At 32.2% G+C, this 20,193-nt stretch overlaps 1 pseudogene; it reads right to left on the bottom strand.

Moving 5' to 3' along the window:
• Positions 1 to 10,529: 10,529 nt before the first annotated feature.
• LOC118183783 (U6atac minor spliceosomal RNA) lies at positions 10,530 to 10,666 on the bottom strand (annotated as a pseudogene).
• Positions 10,667 to 20,193: the final 9,527 nt, after the last annotated feature.

The following is a 20,193-nucleotide window of genomic DNA, read 5'->3' as shown; positions in this document are numbered from 1 at the left end:
GTTCATAATTCTACAACTATTGCAAGCAGGTTTATAAGGTATTTTCTCCTGCCTTCCTAGCGTGCCTTCGTAGTGTAGTGGTTATGCACGCTGGGCCAGTATTCCAGAGGTCCGTGGTTCAATTCCCGACAAAGGCGATTGCTCATTTTTTCATCGTGTATGCTTTCAAAAAATACATAATGTCTCTGCAGGTTAACTAAAGGCATAAAAACCTTAATCGTGAGATAAGAACAATATAATTCAATCATTTTTAAAGCAAAAAATGCACAATTTGCCTAGATGTAAGAATAAAAATACTGAGCTCACGGAGCAGTATATATGTAATTACAAAAAAATTCTTTTCAAAACAAACCACAAACACAAGGGCTAAAGTTTTCCTCCATAAATTTCAATTTTTGGTTTTTGTGAAAAAATTAGTTCTAAATGTCTTACTTTATGTCTTTAATATATATATATATATTTATATATTCTGGAGTGGCCGATTGCACCAAAAAGCGAGTGCACAACAACATCCTATAGCAGTCCTATATACAAAATTTCAACGTTCTAAGGCTGTTCGTTTTTGAGTTACGCGAGATACATACATACGTATGTATGTACAGACGGCCACAAAAATAAATCTTCTGAATCCATTTTAAATCAGTTTTATAATTCGTTTGGGGAAAAAGAGTATTTTATTAAGCCTTTACGTAGAGATGTCACGCCAAAACATCGTTCAATTGCATTCGATAGTGGACAAAATGGGTATTTTCGTTGAAATATTATACCCGGAATTTTTCATGATCGCAATACTTTCTTTACTTCGTACAAGGAAGTAAAAAGAAGTTAATATAAGCAAAATGCAAGTTGGTTTGGTAAATATTATTGCGTGCGTACGGGTTTATAATAGATTGAATGCACACAGGTCGGATGATAGGTTAATAAAGTTTATTTTATCAAAGGTAACACTTTATAGTTCTGGAACTTTCCACAGAATTATGAAAAAATACTGATTTAATGAAATGGTTATTATTTAACCCTCTTAAATCTTTGTCGTTACCTTGAGACGCAGCGATAATTCCCTCCATGTCTATTAGGAGGTTGAATACTAGTTAATGTTACCAAATAGTACCAAACTCTATAAATATTAAATCTTTAATTTATCTCGCACACCCTTTTTCAAAGCACCCCTATTTGGCAAAGCATTTATTACTTCATTTACCTTGCAAATTTAATCCGTTCATCAGCGGTAAAGTCGCTGAACATTGGTAGTTTGACTCGGGTTCAAAACCCGAGGAAGGGTTCGCTGCATGGACGTTTCCATAGTTTTCCTTAACTGTAACGTGGACACGAGTCAATTTCCTATTGAAAGTCTTCCACGAAGGCATCCCTGTTCTTAGGCGAATAGTCCCAGTGTGTTCTGCTGTAATCAACCGAACAAAAATATAAAAAGTTATAAATGGATTAACAATTTAAAAGCAATACATGCACCTTTTTATAACTGAAAACTTTATTTTATTTTTGACAATGTATTTAAGTGAATATGATTTTGAATAAATTTGATTCGTAATTCGTAATTCTTGAGTCCTCTCATGTGACATTCATTACACAAGAGATGATGCAATTTACATATAATTTCACTAAAATTATTTACATGTATACAAAATTCGTAATAATAGCATAAATCCGTTCAGGGACTTAGTGGAAATCCTATATTTCTTACATTTTAATATTAATTTACATATATTATGCCGCTTCAATGTATTCTGAAATTACTGAATTTAATTCTGAAATTACCATTCAAATTTGTGAAACGATTCTGAGAGTGCCACTGAAGAAAAGACCCACGGCCACATACCGCTGTTGCAATTACATTTCACTAAAATAAAGTGACCACACGTCCTGATTTTGGCGAGACAAAGATGTCCCACTTTTTAGAAAACAACTGCATTTTTTATTTTAAATGTCCTATAAAAATATTACCTATTATTTATTAATTATTAGAGTAAATATAAAGAAATTAAAAAAACACATAAAATGCATGCAGAGTAAACTAAATTAGGCGATATAACGAGTGAGATTTACTCGGTGGTGTTCGATCATTGTCGTTACGTCTCGCCAAGTAATAGGTATTGTTAACGGAGGAACAGCTAGCATTAGCTGAAGGGCTTTTTGCTTTCCACACCATAAACCACAATCAAAGTTTCAGATCAATTGATTGTTAGTGTTAAATGATCAAAACACTGTCCGACAGAAACACGTGCACGTGCAAGGAGAAAAACCGAAGCAATTATTTGTAATGTGTTTTCACCATATTCGTTTTCACAATTGCAGAAAGAATTAGATAAATGCATATTTCATGTCCATATACTATGATGCTTTCAACCACAAAGATTTATACATTTATTGTTAGATTTTAAAAGTCTAACAATTGTGAAAAATTATTTTCCACAATTGTTCGACTTTTTGATCCAGAAACAGGAATTAAAATTAGAATATTAGATTTTGTTTCATTGCCGGATGAAACTTTTTTTTTTCCAATGGTAGATTGTGAACAGTTTTGTAACAGAGTCCATTAATCTATACTAAGTCCAGACGTGGTGGTCCCTTTATTATTGACGCACCTAATAGGTGGGCCACCATTGCCTCCTAAGAAGAGACGGACAATTACAACCATGCCTTCTCCTGGATTCGAACCCAGGCCCTTCGGTATCGCAATCAGACTTCCCTAACCACTATACCATCTGGGCGGCTGCCGGGTGAAACTTCATAAATAAATTTTGGTTTAAATACTATTTTAAAAAAGAATAATTCGAACAATGAAGTTATTGCCTATTGCGAGGCAATAATTTTATTGTTGACACGGACACAAATTTTGGTGGAAAAGCTAGAAGAAGCAACAATAACATTTTTACGAAACTTAACGAATAATTAGAAGCAAAAAATTATTCAATTAGGTTGTGCAACGTACATTCTACAGAATACTGTTGAAACAGTATCTTACTTATTTCCAGTGGATGTTGAAAATATTATTTCAAAATGTTATTCGTATTTCTGTATATATATATATATATATATATATATATATATATATATACTGTGCGTGTCGAAAGTTTGAAGGATTTTTGTGAAAGCGTAGAAACCGAATATAAAAGAATTATTGGCTACAGCAAAACACGATGGCTAGCTCTTACCAGTATAGAAAATATTTTAAAATATACGAACCATTAAAATCATACTTTCTAGCACAAGGATATTGCAGCTGTTTTTTGAAAATGACACATGACAAATTTGTCTTCAGTTCATCCACAACCAAGCTACATTATTTGACAATGCTGTGAAAATTATTGAAGGGGACAAAACTTCAATTACGGAAGTGTCAAATGAAATCAATAATTTAAAAACAAAATTGGGAGAAAGAACTGATAACGATTACGTTCCTTTAGTTATTCGAAAGGACATCACTAGGTTGAAAGAGCAAGGTGCCATATTAAACGACCTGATTTTCTGAAAGAAGTCAGAAATTTTTATAATAACTGCTTGGAATATCTTGAAGTTCAATTCCAGGATATTAAAAACTTTCATTGGGTGACATTAAAAAAGGATATTTTATAGGAATATGTGGAAAAATCTTTTTTAATATAATAGTAACTATTTTCCGAAAAATAATATTTGCGAAAATTATCTTTTTGATGAGGTATTATTGGTAAAAAAGATGCGTTACTGATGAAAAAATTAAATGTTGGTGTCTGCAAATGTGGAAACAGACAAAAAATGAACGGAGTTTTTCCTTCATTTTAAACAAAATAATATTCCTTATGAATGTATTTTGAAAATTGTAGAACACACGCTTTTCCCTTCGAAGAAAAAATGCACCAACACAATGTGTTTCTTATAGTATCAATAAAATATGGACAATTGAAAAAAACGCAGTTGAATATTAAAACTTTGAAATCTGTATTAAGAGAAATTTCACGACATTTTAATAAATAATCCGAATCTGTTGCAAAGTATTCCCTCGGATAAAAAACATAACCGTGAAAGAAAATCATATTTTCTTTTAATGAAAGATTAAATTAATTAAAAAACATAATATTCAAATTATTGTTTTTTACAAATATTTTTATAGTTACCAATTGTTAATAATGAACATATGTTTGCATATTTATAGACAAGTATATGAATGTATATAATAAAAAATACTTGGAAAGAATTATTGGTCTGCTTTAATAACTAAATTATAATTCTCATTTCATTTCATTTGTCCCGCTTTGTCTGAATGAAAATGTGGTCACTGTACACTAAACTGAAGCAGTACATTCTTTGTTTCCCGATCCATTGTCATGGCACTTCAAATAATAAATTCCGCCGGGGCAAAACATTTCATCATTCGATAAATGGCAATAGACTCTCCCCTAGAAGTTTGTCGCAACATTTATGGTACAACCTGTGTGTTATAGCTATAGAACGTGTCCGCAAAAGTCCTTCTCAGGCCTTTATTTTCTCCCCCGTTGGTCGTTGACAAAGACTTCCAGTTGCAAAAATGTTTAAAAGGATACAAGGATTCATTTTTCGTATATTTAAATTTAAAGCACATCGGTTTTTCAAAAATGATCAAAACTAACTTTTTGCGCCTTCTTTCAGTTCCTTTAGTTATAGTTAGAAATACTATTTTGTACTCATTATATATAAGAAAAATTTAAAAAAAAAAAAATCAGGTGTGAGCACGGCATGATTTACTTGTATGCGCCCTATTAAATTAGACGCACTTTTCTCTGTACTTCATTTAAATTTATTTCCTCGAATTATTCTAATTAACCGATCCATCGAGTAAGTCAAAATTGACATCAAAACTGCAAATTTTGAAATTAAATTATTCTGGTCAATTTACGTGGTACAGGAGTCAAACTTCTTGCAGTTTTTCATGACGAATATAATAGTTTCTGGAATATATATATATATATACCAAAACATGAATATTTTCGTCATTTCAAACATTCTGTAATTGGAAGTATATGATTACGACCAACATTTGCGAAAATAAGCCGCGTAAGTTCGGTTGGTGGCGGGTATATATATCGGCAGTACCAAAAGTGTATATAAATATATATACTTTTGGTACTGCCGATTGCAATAAGAAAGGAAGGTACACAAATAGATGTTATAGCTATCCCATATACAAAATTTTACGTTCTGTGGCTAGTAGTTTTTGCGTTATACAAAATACATAAGTACGTAGACATCACCCCCCCCCCAAAAAAAAGTCGAAATGGATTCGGGAATGATCAAAATGTATATTTCCGTTGAAATACGATACCTGAAACTTTCCGTCATTACAGTCATTACTTTGTACAAAAAAACTAATGAAACACAACTCGACTCGTATGATAAAATTTGACCGAGAAATTTAATCGCGAAATTTGCAATATTTGAAATCATTTTGAATTTACATTGATGAGTCAGTTAGTAAATAATTTAGAATAATTCGATGTTCATTTCCTTCCCTTAAATGTCATTCTATGATATTCTTTTTTGATTTACCAGTGTCTTTAAATTTTAAATTTTATTACATTTGGTATGCCGAAAGAATTATGCAAATAATTCATCAGCTTTCAAAGTCTAAAAATGCGTTTTTAATATTTCCGCAAAGTTTTATTACTTTATAATCATAACATGGTGGCAACATAATTTCAAAAATTGGAGAACAATTAGTTTCAAAATAAAATCATAAATAAAAATAATTCTCTAAAAATGGAAAAGGAAGGGGTAAAGAGAATTATTTTGCTTGCAAATGTTTCGCAATTACCCGCGGAAATAAAATTGTAGCGCTGAAATTGACATCTGTTTTCCGCCCGATTTCAGGACTTCCAGCGCCTCTTAGCGGTGAATTACTGAAACAGTTTCCCAGATGATATTCAGTCTTTGTAGCCCTTTTTTTAATTTTTCAACTTCTCTACGGAGCAGCTAATGAGTTTTAAGAAAATAAGTTAAACACAAAAACTATTTAAAATCATGAGAAACATTTCAGTGACGTCACACCCCGCATTGGATTGCCGCTACCACGTGAAAGAAGCAAAAGCAAAAACAAGGCTCGCTCATTTCTGGCAGATCGCGTGCTACAAAGGCGCAATAATTAAGAATCGTCCTACAACAACAGAGGGGCGAGCTAGGGTGGAGGCTTTGGCCAGTGGCCAAGGTCACTCGCGTGCATTAAAAATCCAATGTCAGGGCTTCAAGCCGAGTGAAAAAAGCTGTGACCTAATCTGGCATCGCCGGATGTTGTTAATGCATTATTTGTTCGTCACTCATTAGAGGCAGAAACAAACGATAAAAGCGAGCACCGAATATGGCCGCTCGAAAATATGAATGAAAAGCTTTGAAACAATAACATAACAGTACATGGGAATTGACATGGTTTGATTATTTGTTTGAAAAGTAGTTTATCATTTAATCTAGAACAACATTTCTGAAATTCCCCCTCCTTCAAGCGCATGCGAAATAACATTTAAAAAAAGGGGGGAAGAGGGAATAAATTACGTCCAAGGGGGCATATTTTTTCAACATTTTGTTTTAAATTGAGCATATCTTTAGAATTTCCGATACAGAGTCTCTCGCGTTGGAGATAAAAATATTTTTTCTGTACAACGTTGACATTGCTCGCTTTGAAATCCTTGAGTTTGTTAATAAAAAATTCGTTAAAGTTTTACAAAACGTGAAATCAATAATAAAACAAATTCCAAATTTCAAATTTGGTCTTCCAGATGCCCATATTCGCAGTAGGATTACGTCATTCAAAATTGGATGGCTCTAGGTACCGTTGTTTTATCCCAATGTGAGAAACATACATACATTTATGCAGATTCTTCATTATTTAATTTCTTCAAATATAATACAGGGCGTAGTATTTGGTGGCGACGATTTGAAAAGTGATACGCCGTTTAGAGGGTTCCGACAGAAAATCGCAAAACGGAACGTTAATTAGTTAAGATTATTTAAGATTTCATCATTTTTTCCCCTTAAGCGAGAGGTTTTAAGTAAATAAAACTCAATTAGACATAAATAAAAGTAAAGATATATATGTTGGTAAAAAAAAAAGAGCGTTTCTGATAACAGCATTATCACAATAATTTCTGTTAAATCTCAGAGACATTGAAAATTGCCCCTGTCATGATAAATTAGGAAGCGGTTTTAAGGTAACATAATCAGTATTTTACCTGAACTCAAGTGTAAATGTATTCGCGTTTCATAGTTAAAAATATAACCATTAACTTCTATATCTCCAAGATATGCAAATGAAAGTCTGTATAAAATAGTTAATAAATGTTATCAAAAGTATACCTAAACCTAATAACTTCCCTTATTTATATCTAAAATGAAATAATAACCTAACAAACAACATACATGACAGCACTATTTAAGAAAAAAACATAACTAGCAGTGTTTGAAAGTATAAATAGCAGAAGGAAAGTAACAAAATTCCAATTAATAAAAAAAATATTTGTGTTTTTTAAATAGTAAGCAATTAAAAGTGCAATAATTATGGATTGCAGTATTTACTAGTAATGATGTTTCTTAACATGATATTCTTAACATGATGATATTCCTTTAAAACATTTATTAATGTATTTACTTATTTTTAGTTTCTACATTTTAGAACAGTGGTAGATTACAATGATTATTTCATACAATTTTTATAATGAATAACTTTCCTTTTGTTACTGTACAGAAATAATTTAAATAGTAGTATACGATAGTAAACTAAGTACGTTAAAGTAAGCGAAGAAAGTAGAATATACTTAAATTTAATAAAAAATAAAACCTAATTTCCAACATTTCATCTATTGAGATAATCTAATAAACACACATAACGGCAATATTTAAAAAAACGCGAAGTACACAGTGTTTGGAAGAATTGATATGAAACGAAAAATATTAAAACTGCAATTCGCAATCAATAAAAAATATTTAGTGTTTTTTAATATTGCACGATTAAATATCACATAATTATAGATTGCAATATTTGATAAAAATGCTAATGTTTCCTTAACATTAGTTTTTCAATCATACATTTTATACACTGTTTAAAATTATTAACCTTTTCTGCATACTATACAAAAGACAACATATTATAGAATGTGCATTATTATTAATTTTAATGTATTGCTTCTTGCTATTACATATAGCTAATTCATCTTCAGCAGTCATATTAAATACTGGTACCAGTCCAATAATTTCTTTTTATTTTGAAAATAATGAACATACAACAACAGCTTGAATTGTTGTTGCTTCTGCATTTTCAGCAAAACCAGAAAGTGCCTTACCGTTGTATGTTATTTTTGGTTTTATAGGAATTATTTCTGAGAACCAACCTTTCAATATGAACACAATAATCGATTAATATGAATGATATACGATATAGCACTTATGACATTATAACCGAAGCACAAAGCTAATAAGGGTATCCAAATATTGCACTGTGGGAACCACAGAGATTGGAGAACTCCACTATATAACGTTTTAATCACCGGACACCAAAACATAACACTATTTCACGAACACTATATTCACAATTAGCATTGTAGCATTTCATGTAGAGCAGATATTCACAAACAAAATAAGCACAAATTCAGCATTTTTACGTTGATTTGTCCTCAATTCAGAGGCTTCCAAACAGGAGCTCACACTAATGGAATTTCACTCGCTGAAAGCAGTTGAAGTAAGTAGGTACAGAACAATGAGAAGATTTACAATGCGTTCTTTGAACGACAGCACACTGAATTTACTTTTAATATAAGCAATATTATTTATATCAGTCATTGCTTGATTCAATTTGAAACATGAAGTCAGTCTTTTCAAACGCCTTACAGATGGCATCTTTACCAAATTACTTGAAAGAACTGCTAGAATCTCAATTAATTGCGCAGTTACTTGTTCGAATTTGGCAGCTAGCTAAAGCGCGCAAATCTGAGATGTTCGTTTATATAAGCATCTAGTAAATAATGTACCGTTCTGTTTCTCCTGACTGTCGATGAGTTTTCCGTCACATATATTGGACAGCCGTTAAATATGCATCGTCTTTTAACATTGGACTTTTTCTTGGAATTCTTAAAATTGCCCCATTTTTATCCGTGAATACATCTTCACGCACAATCATATCTTTGCAAAAATTGTACTTTTTGCATTGTATGCGGTAAAATGTTTTATATAATGTCACCATATTAATTCAAATAAATTCGTCTTTACTTCAAAAATAATAAATAAAGTCATATTTTAGTAGTGAAATAATTGCTAAAATGTGATTTGCATTGATTTCGTAAATATGATTTTTTAAAATATATAAAATGCATAACTTAATAACTTACTTTATAGATTAGTTTCAATTTAAATATTTTGCTATAATATTTTAAGTATTAATATTTTAACAAAATTTTAAACAATAATTTAGCACATATTTTTACTACTAATTAAATTTAATAAATCAAAAGTATTTATATTAAATTTATATTTCATTAGATGAATTTACCTTAGATTAATATATTTAGATGAAATAAAGTAATGCAACATTGCAAAGTAAATCTTATGCTGACTTCGGGCCCACCAGCGGCCGAGCGGTAAAGTCGCTGAACACTGGTAGCTCGGTCCGAGGTTCGAATCCCGCGAACGGGCTGGCTGCATGGGCGTTTTCGTGGTTTTCCCCATGTGTAACGTGTATACGAGCCAGTTTTTCTTAGAAAGTCCTCTACGAAGGCATCCCTCCCTTTAGGTAGATAGTCCTAGTGTGCTTTGCCATAATTAAATACACCAACATCAACTTATGCTGACATCAGATGCTGAACTATGAAAAAAGTGCTAAAACGACCACGTCTAAAAGCGGTCATAAGAGCGGTCGACGTTTCAGCGAGGTCTACAATTTGCCAAGATGCAACGGCAAATATTTTGCGTCTTCGCAACGTTGTAGAGACGTCGTAAAAGTTACCACGACCACTTTGCAACCTTTCGGACTAGTTTGCAACGTCGTGTGCTACTTGGGAAGCTATGTTAACTATTAAGCTTGCACCTTCCTGTATAGACTTCACTGATCTTCAAAGCTATATGCTAAACTCTACAAAAACGTCAACCAACGACGCAGAATGAAGCAGGGATAATTTTTTGACGAATAACTTCGCGTTGTCTGACTTTATATTGCATACGCAAAGAACATGAATGTATTCTACATGCATGTGTGCGATTAGCCTTAGACTTTCCGCGTTGTTGTAGCAGGACCACGTAGCGGACGTTTTGGAATGTTCCTTCAAGTCAGGCCGGACCTCCTGGGAACTCAGAGAGGAATCGACGCGTCTGGTATAATGTTACGAGTTCAGCACGTGCATATCTCGTCGTGCTTCGAGAATATAAAGGGGCAGAGCGAACCGAACAAGGAAGACGTTTTCACATTTTTTAGAAAGCTTTTCTGGTCAAAACCATTTCGCGGTGTAAAAACAACAGTCAGATAGTGGGAATGATGTTTTTTGATGATTTATTGTAAATAGCTTTTCCTATGTATTTTAGCAAGAAAATAAAGGCTACATGCCTTTAACTTCCCAGTACTGATTTTCGCAATAGTGTGTAACTTTACTGTACCATGATCCCTTAACCGTATATGTGTTTAGGCCCAGAGGCCATTCCGTCCTTGTCAAGGGGAGTGCTACTATAACTATGGAATGTAGTCGGTTTTTGTATGTCTATGACTACATTCCATAGTCAGAGATTTACAAAAACTATTAATTTCGATTCCTGCAAGTCTGAGGCCCAAGCTTCAATGGGTTCCAGCCCATACAGGATAAAAGAAATTGAAGCAGCAGATGTGATAGCGAAAAGATGTGATTGCTAATGAACCTCTCGTGAGTAACATTAGTGGGCCCCTTTCGCACTCATATCTGAAAACCCACTCTAAAATGGGAATTAATGAAACAATGGCAAAACTACTGGGAGTCGAGCACCACAGAGAGAAAACTATAATTTTCAACCCAAAGTAAACCAGAATTTAAATAGCAGCTCTTCGCACCTCACACAGTATCTGACAGTGCATGGCTCATATATGTCCTATCTTCACAGATTTCGCCTAAGAGACAGGAACCAATGTATTTGTAGCAGTACTAGTTTGGTTTGATTGCCAGCATACAGCGAATTCACATTTCAAAAGACCAACTAGTACAATCAATATGCTGAAATAGCTCAAGAACACAATTAAGAATAAATATGCACTCAGCCAGTACCTCCTACATACAAAGCCACGGCACGGCTGACACTACGTCACTAAAGTCGTCCTTATCTACAGACAGCATGGTTGCCACATGAAGCCACTTATCGCTGTTATTTCCTTAAGACGAGAGAAAATGAAACGTAGCCCCCCCTTACAGAAGGCTTATATCATTCGGTTTTAAATAAATAAATATGTATATTCGATTTGCCCTTCGTCGACTGCATTTCCTAATTTCAAATACGTATCTTAACTTTTCTTAAAGAATTTTACACTTAAAATAATAGAACAGAAACTGATTTAACATACTTCAGATGGTGGTAATAAAATACATGTTTAAGATCTGGCTGTTGCTGGTTTGTTTTTTGAATATATGTTTTACTAAATATCCTCTTCCTTAATAAAAAGGCAACAATAATGCATAATGACAAGTTAACAGTTAATTAAAACTAAAAATCCCTAATCCTAAATTTATTAATCATGTTTTATTTTTGCAATATCAGTTTTTAACAACATTTGCTATTTACACATATTTGTTTAGTAATTTTCCGGTTTTGATCTTGTTCACTTCACTGTAGGATATAATAAACCTGGAGTATGATTTGAATACTATTTCTGAGCAATATGAAAAATACTATGAAAAATACTGAGCATATATTGGTATTTATTCAGTGTTAATTTTCAATACAGGCGCAAAAAAAATCCATACATTTAAGCTTTTTTAATTAGATTCCTATTTTTGAAGAATTTGTAATTGCATCTTTCTCAATAACAAAAATATAAAATTGCAAAAATTCAACAAACTTTACACTTGTTTGGAATTCAAAATTCTTAAGTTTCATTCTTATCATTTAATGTCTGTAACATCCCTTTTGTTTAATATGTACATACATAATTTTCTTGTAACTAGTAAATTTTTGTTCCTAAAAATCATTTAATTGTAACTTATCTAAGAATTTTTTAGCAAATGATAAATATGAAGTTGTATAATTGATATGCACTTACTGGACTTTTTTTATCAGGATAATCAACAGAAACTTTTAAAACATCTAAATAGATCAAATGCCCTGAATTTTTAGAATTGTAAGAAATAAGGAGTTTAGTGTTAAGGTAAGATTTAAAATTTTAAGAATAATTTCAGATCTTAAGAAAATAGCACAACTAGAGTGCAAAACGCATTAAAAAAGACTTATTTTTTACCTGAAATTTTTCTACCAGTACAATTATAACTAGAAATAATAGGAAAAGACACCATATATTATAGTGAGAAAAAGGGGGAGTAAATGTTTATTTAGGCAACTTCATGCTACTTACTTTTTATTACAGTAAATCCCTTTGAGAAAAAATAACTTAGTACAAATGTATGAGGCCTTACAGCTGGGAAGAAATGAAAGTACTCTTTTCTTCTAGTTTATTTTTTATAGAGTTATCAGATGCATTTTCCCCTGTATACGTACAACTATATTTCTAGAAATGTTATTTCTTTGACAGAATTAAACATAGAATAAAATGAAAATAATATATTAGTAAATATCTATAAAAATTAGTCATCTGGAATTGTATTTGACTACAAATTGTACATACTTCCTTCTTACAGTTTAAAATTAATGTAACAAACACTTCTGTTTCAATTAAAAGAAGATTAGAAAAATAAAAAAAGATATTGATTTTAAAATATAAACGAAAGTAATATTAATTGACAAAGTATTTTATCTTCAAAAATGAATATTTCTTTAGTTTATGATGAAAAAGCTTAGTATATTATATAACAGACCTTAGAGCTTTAGCACTTTTCTATGATAATTGCAAATATTTCCCTTTTTTTTTTTGTGTGTGTATGCGTGCATGCATTTTGGAATAGGTGGCAAAGACTTCACATCACAAATAGGAAAAGCACTTTTTACATTTGTACCTGAGTCTATACCATATCCTTAATATATCTGTATGCCTAACATGTACCATAATAGTGAAAAGTGTTCTCCTTAGTCTCAGCAGTCCCCACAATGCACCTTCTTTCCCTCTGGTCCTTCTTTCAATGTTCCTCGTATAGCATGGCCAATTCCCGGAGGTCACAGAACTAAGCTCTTTATTTATATTTATTTATTTTTAATTCCATCGACGGGATCCAACAGGCTGAAAAGCACCTAACGCAGTTGGTCAGCTGTTCAGTCGATGGCGAAAAGAAAGAAAGTACCATGATTTATAAGTATTCTCAAGTTTAAATATGAGTGGAGCTAGTTCTTTTAATATGAGTCAAACTTCTGATTCAGGTTTGTGAGGGGGGAGGGAGAAAAAAAAGGAAAAGGATATTAGATATGAATGCTGCAATTTTAGCGCTTCCAAGTAAAGTCAGGATAGCGGGTTTTAAAAATGTTTTTTAATTCTTGTTCAGAGAAGCAATCACACTTATAAATACCGATAACTTTGATGAAGTGATACTTCCTTTTTTCTTCATTTTACTTCATTTGTTTGACTTGAAAGAGTTTAAAGGAGATAAAGGGAAATGTAGCGTTTAATTAAATGATAATGCCAAAGTCAGCAAATTGATTAATGATCCAGATAATGCAATGATTCCATTGACACAGATCGTTAGTACCTATCAGCCAGCAGACATTCGTTAACGAAACAAAGGTGGAATAAAATTGATTTTGTAAATCTTATAAAATTCGTTTGTAAGAAATTCGTTAGTTTAATAACAGTAGTCGATAAATGTAAACATTTTTCTTGACATGTAAATAAAAAAAGGTTATTTTAATTAAATGGGTCCTCCCGAACATAAAAATGACAAAAAAAAAGTTCATAACACGTAATATTTACGTATGACAGAAGTAAGGTTGATACTAGCAAAAAAGACAAAATATTCTAATTTTATTCACATATTATTTTAATTATGCCGTCAATATGCTTAAGTAACTTTAAAACCTGGCCCTGCTGTTTTGGGCATTTTATTGTGGAGGCACTTAATAGGTGGCAACCGTTGCCTCCTGTGAAGGGACGGACAGTTACAGCTCCGGGATTTGAGCCCGGGCCCTTTGGTACCGCAGTAGACTTCGATAACCACTATACCGTCTGGGCGGCAAAAACTCCATAGTAAAATCACAGAATTTTTAAAAGCAATATAAGTATATATATATATATATATAATTGTTGATATAGTGCTAAGTGTTTAGCATACATTTTTAAATATTTTTTCCATTCTTTTTTCAGTTCATCAATGTTCAGTTTTCTTAGTAAGATGGCTTACAATTTTTTTGTCTTTTTGTTATTAATTTTTTCTGTGTTAATATTGTTTATTAGATATCCCGTTCTTCGCACTTACGCCAAAAAAATTTAATTCGACAACAAAATATTCAAAAACAGCCTATCTTCAGAAATTTCGATAGAAAGACTCGCGTACTGGAGGTAAAAATGCTTTATTCCATGCAGTGTTGACACTGCTCGCTTTCAAATCGTAGAGTTTGTTAATCAAAACTGCATTCAAATTTTACAAACTATGAAATAAATAATAAAAAATATATAATCCATTCTATGAAAATACTGAATATTTTTAATTAGATAGATAATGAATTAAACGCGTGTTTATTAAATCAATTCGATTCAAATGAGAAACGAATATTCTTAAGAACTGCAACTGTTGCTTTTAAATATCTTAGTCTGTTAATTCACAACAGACAGATTCAGTTTAAAAGATAAATATCTTACATTTTGCCGAAAGCCAGCAGACTCCAATGAAAAATGAAACGACGCATTTATAGTGATTCGTCGCAAAATCTAAAGTGACCACATTTTCATTCAGACAAAGTGGGACAAATGGAATGAAATGACAATTATAATTTACTTATGAAAGGAGACCAATAGTTCAAAAAAATATATTTTATTATATGCATTCATATACTTGTCTATAAATATACAAAAATATATTTATTGTTAACAATTGGTAACTATAAAAATATTTGTAAAAAACAATAATTTAAATATTATGTTTTTTAATTAATTTGATACTTTATTTAAAAAAAAGTATGATTTTCTTTCACGGTTATAATTTTTATCCGAGTGAATACTTTGCAATAGATTCGAATCATTTTATTAAAATGTCGTGAAATTTCTCACGTGAATTGATCAAATGATATTTTAGGCTTAATATAGATTTTTAAAGTTTAAATGTTCAATTGTCCATATTTTATTGATACTATAAAAAACACGTTCTGTTGCTGCATTTCTTTCTCGAAGGGAGAGCGTGCGTTCTACAGTTTTTAAAATACATTCATAAGGAATATTATTCTGTTTAAAATGAAGGATCCGTCCATTTTTTTGTCTTTGCACATTTGCAGACACCAACATTTAATTTTTTCATCAGTAAAGCATGTTTTTACCAATGACACAACATCAAAAAGATTATTTTCGCAAATATAATTTTTCGGAAAATAGTTACTATTATATTAAAAAAGATTTTTCCACGTATTCCTATAAAATCTCCTTTTTTAATGTCACCCAATGAAAGTTTTTAATATCCTCGAATTGAACTGACGTTCTTCAAGATATTCCAAGCAGTTATTATAAAAATTTCTGACTTCTTTTAGAAAATCAGGTCGTTTAATATGGCACCTTGTTCTTCCAACCTAGTGATGTCTTTTCGAATAACTAAAGCAGTGTTTCTTAACCTTTCTAGCGAGTCGCACCCCATTTAATCTAAAAATATATCTCCCGCACCCCATTGAAAAATGTGTTTTAATTTTTTTAGTCTAGAAAAATACATTTTTTGCGAAACTTATTGTTTATTGAAAAAAATTGTACATTTTATATAAACACAAAACAATATTATTTTTATTAATGACTAGTCTGTTGTTGTTTGTTCATTATTATAATTGCGAAGCGAGGTTCCTTTTTTGAAAGACATACGCGTAAGTCATCATTTGCATTTAAGCGATTTCTGGCTTTAGATTTTATATGCAAAAGCGATGAAAATCCCATTTCGCACAAGTAGGTGGTAGCAAAGGGTAAGAGTAACTGCAGTGCTCCGTTCGCCAACTCTGGATAACGTTGTAACTGTGAACACCAGAATTGTTGCAATTCTAATTGTTCGAATTCCATTATAATATGTCCAGTTGCTCGCATTTCAATAAGTTAATCTTTTTTCAGATCACTATCATCCATCAAATTTAAGTCAACTAGAAATGGATTCAGTATCCATCTCTGAGTTTTGGTAATATTTCCGGTAGAAAAATATCCATTAAATGATTCTCTCAATCGTCTTAAATGTATTACAATGTCGGGTATAATTGTATTCTTTTCATTTTACGCAATAACAGAATCAAGCAAGGGAAAGTTTGCAAATTTCCCCTTTTCTACTAGACGTATAATTTCGCGATAAATGAAGATAATTTTTCACTAGATATTATTATATTTATGCCAAATCCTTGCATTGACAGATTCAATTCATTTAAATGGCTAAATATGTCTGCTAAGTAGACCAGTCTCAGCACTGCATCATTACTCTCAAAATCTTAACAGTTTTGACTAGTCAGTAAATGAATAATTTCCTCATGCAATTCAAAAACTCTGTTAAGCATGCCACCCTTAGATAACCATCGTATTTCGGTGTGATATAGCAGCACGGTATGATCAGCACCGATTTCTTCGCAAAATGCACGAAAAATGCGATGATTAAGCAAGCTCTCGCCGTCGGATGTTTTACTACATTTACTGCTGTAGTTAGATGTTGTTTTAAACTTTCTGGCAATGCTTTCGACGCAAGTGCATGACGATGCAACATGCAATGCGTTGTTATAACTTCCGGTAATTCTCTTTTCATGTGTGAAAAAAATCCTGAATTTTTGCCTAACATTGCTGGGGCTCCATCAGTGCATATTGAGCCAATCACATTCATTGGTAATTGATATTTAGTAAAAAAACTGATGCGATTGAAAACATCAATTCCTCTCGTATTCACCTCCAGTGGCTCACAAAATAGAAATTCTTCTATCACCTCTTTTTCCTTCACATACCTGACAAATACCAAAAGTTGGCTACAATTATCAACATCAGTTGACTTATCCAGTTGCACGCTTATTTTAGTGAACTGATTTTTATGTCTTCAATTACTTGCATTAAAATATCTTCACTGAGATCTTGTATTCGCGATCGTATAATATCATTCGATAATGGAATCTGTTGGATTTTTTTATGCTTCCGAATCTAAAACTGTTTTAGCAATAATTAAAGCAGAAGGTTTAATCAACTCTTCAGCGATCATGTGAGGTTTCTTTTATTTTGCACATAACTATGCCACTTGATATGACGCTTCTAATAAAGGTTTTTGAATTGCTGGTCCGCACAATTTTAGGATAGTTCCCCTGGTATCAAACCGAGCCTTCTTTGACTTCAAGCTGTTCATGCTATGCGTTTTTTCGCCACCATGCAGATTGTTGAAATGCTCTAATATCTTTGATGGTATGAGATTGCTGTTTGAAAATATTTTGGAACACAAGGTGCATTGCGGTCGTTGCGTGCCATCTTTTACAATTGTGCAGGAAAATCCATAACCGGCATACTTATCGTTCCATTGTCATTTTTTTTTTTTTTGACATAGTGGGGTTCACTATAATCGATTTAATTATTTAGAAATAATGTAATATAATATATATAATGTTCTTACGTTTGTAACATCACTGAATCCTATTCGGCTTGAACGGGCAATTAAGAATGTATTAGTCTCAAGAGGTTTGTGGACAAGTCAGAATACACAATACACATGTCGCAGACACAATAGTTGACTCAACTTGACTCAACCTAACACAGGCGCAGTAGATGCAGATACAAATCTGTGAATTCGTAGATTCCATTGGAGTAGCACATATTGAACTCAGCGCATGCGCAAGCTGGGATAACGTTCTCCGCTTGTATACCCACAAAGTTTTTTTTTTCTTTTTTTTCGTCACCTAGCTGCCTGTTCGCGTTCGTTTGTAGCGTTTGATGCCTTTTCGTAGCGTAGTGTATACGCCCATCAGCACCGGCTCTTTCCTGTGTCTTTTGCCGATTAGTGAGCTATAGGTGCTACCAATTTTTATGAGCTTCAATACTGGGAACACTATTGCAGATTTCAAATATTTTATTATAAGAAATTTAATAAATGATATTTAATAATTTTTATGGTTAGGTAGGGGCTTCTCCCGCACCCCGAAAAATGTATTCCCGCACCCCCGGTTAAGAACCACTGAACTAAAGGAACGTAATCGTTATCAGTTCTTTCTCCCAATTTTGTTTTTAAATTATTGATTTCATTTGACACTTCCGTAATTAAAATTTTGTCCCTTTCAATAATTTTCACAGCATTGTCAAATAATGTAGCTTGGTTGTGGATGAACTGAAGACAAATTTGTGATGTGCCATTTACAAAAAAAGGCTGCAATATTCTTGGACATTTATCTTGTGATTAAAAAGTATTATTTTAATGGTTCGTATATTTTAAAAATATTTTCTATAGCTGGTAAGAGCTAGCCATCGTGTTTTGCTGTAACCAATAATTCTTTTATATTCGATTTCTGCGCTTTCACAAAAATCCTTCAAACTTTCGACACGCACAGTATAGATATATACATAAAAATGCGAATACATTTTTGAAATAATATTTTCAACATCTACTGGAAGTAAGTCAGATGCTGTTGTGTAGAATGTACGCTGCATAACCTAATCGAATATTTTTTTGGTTCAAACGATTCGTTAAATTTCGTAAAAACGTTAATGATACCTCTTCTAGCTTTTCACCAAAATTTGTGTTAGTGTCAACAATAAAATTATTGCCTTACAATAGGCAATAATTTTATTGTTCAAATTATTCCTTTTTAAAATAGTACTTATTGAATCAAAAATTATTTATGAAGTTTCACCCGGCAGCCGCCCATATGGTATAGTGGTTAGGGGAGCCTGACCGCGATACCGAAGGGTCTGGGTTCAAATCCAGGAGAAGGCATGGTTGTAACTGTCTGTCCCCTTCATAGAAGGCAATGGTGGCCCACCTATTAGGTGCCTCCATAATAAGGTGACCACCACGTCTGGCCTTAGTATAGAGTAATGGACTCTGTTACAAAACTGTAACTGTTCACAATCTGCCATATGGAAAAAAAAAAAAAGTTTCACCCGGCAATGAAACGAAATCTAATATTCTAATTTCTATTTCTGGATTAAAAAGTCTAAAAATTGTGGGAAATAATTTTAAATCTTTGTGGTGGGAAGCATCATAGTATATGGACATAAAATGTGCATTTATCTAATTATTTCTGCAATTGTGAAAACGAGTATAGTAAAAAAACATTACAAATAATTGCTTCGGATTTTGTTCTTGCACGTGCAAATTTTCTCTCCTACAATGTTTTGATCATTTGCGACGTACAATCAATTGATCTGAAACTTTGATTGTGGTTTATGGTATGGAAAGCAAAATACGTATGCCTTGACGAGACGTAACGACAAGGATCGAACACCACCGAGTAAATCTAACTCGTTATATCGCCTTATTTAGTTTACACTGCATGCATTTTATGTGTTTTTTTTTTTATTTCTTTATATTCACTATAATAATTAATAAATAATAGGTAATATATTTTTACAGAACATTTAAAATAAAAAATGCAGATGTTTTCTAAAAAGGGGACATCTTTAAAAATCGGTGTGTCGCAGGACAGTCCTCCAAAAAGCGGGACTGTCCCGCCAAAATTGGGAGGTGTGCTCACTTTAGCAAAATCGCGTTTCTAGGCGAACGGCCATTTTGGGCTAAGATATAAAATTAGAGAACGTTAGTCCAAAACTTATGCATTCTTAGCTTTTTATCATTTTAATTCACGATAAATATAATTTCGTTTTTTAAGTGGGTAAATTTAAAAATCAAAAACTGAGTTGAATATCATAATCGTTTTGCAACACTTCATGCACTGCGCCTTTTATTTCAACAACAGTGTCGAATTACTGCCTTGTCTATT

This window comes from Stegodyphus dumicola, chromosome 1, assembly GCF_044657685.1.
Source record: "Stegodyphus dumicola isolate Sdum_Otavi_A_Nest chromosome 1, ASM4465768v1".
NCBI lineage: Eukaryota > Metazoa > Arthropoda > Arachnida > Araneae > Eresidae > Stegodyphus > Stegodyphus dumicola.
The sequence above is the reverse complement of the archived record's forward strand: the minus strand, read 5'-3'. Positions and strand labels throughout refer to the sequence as shown.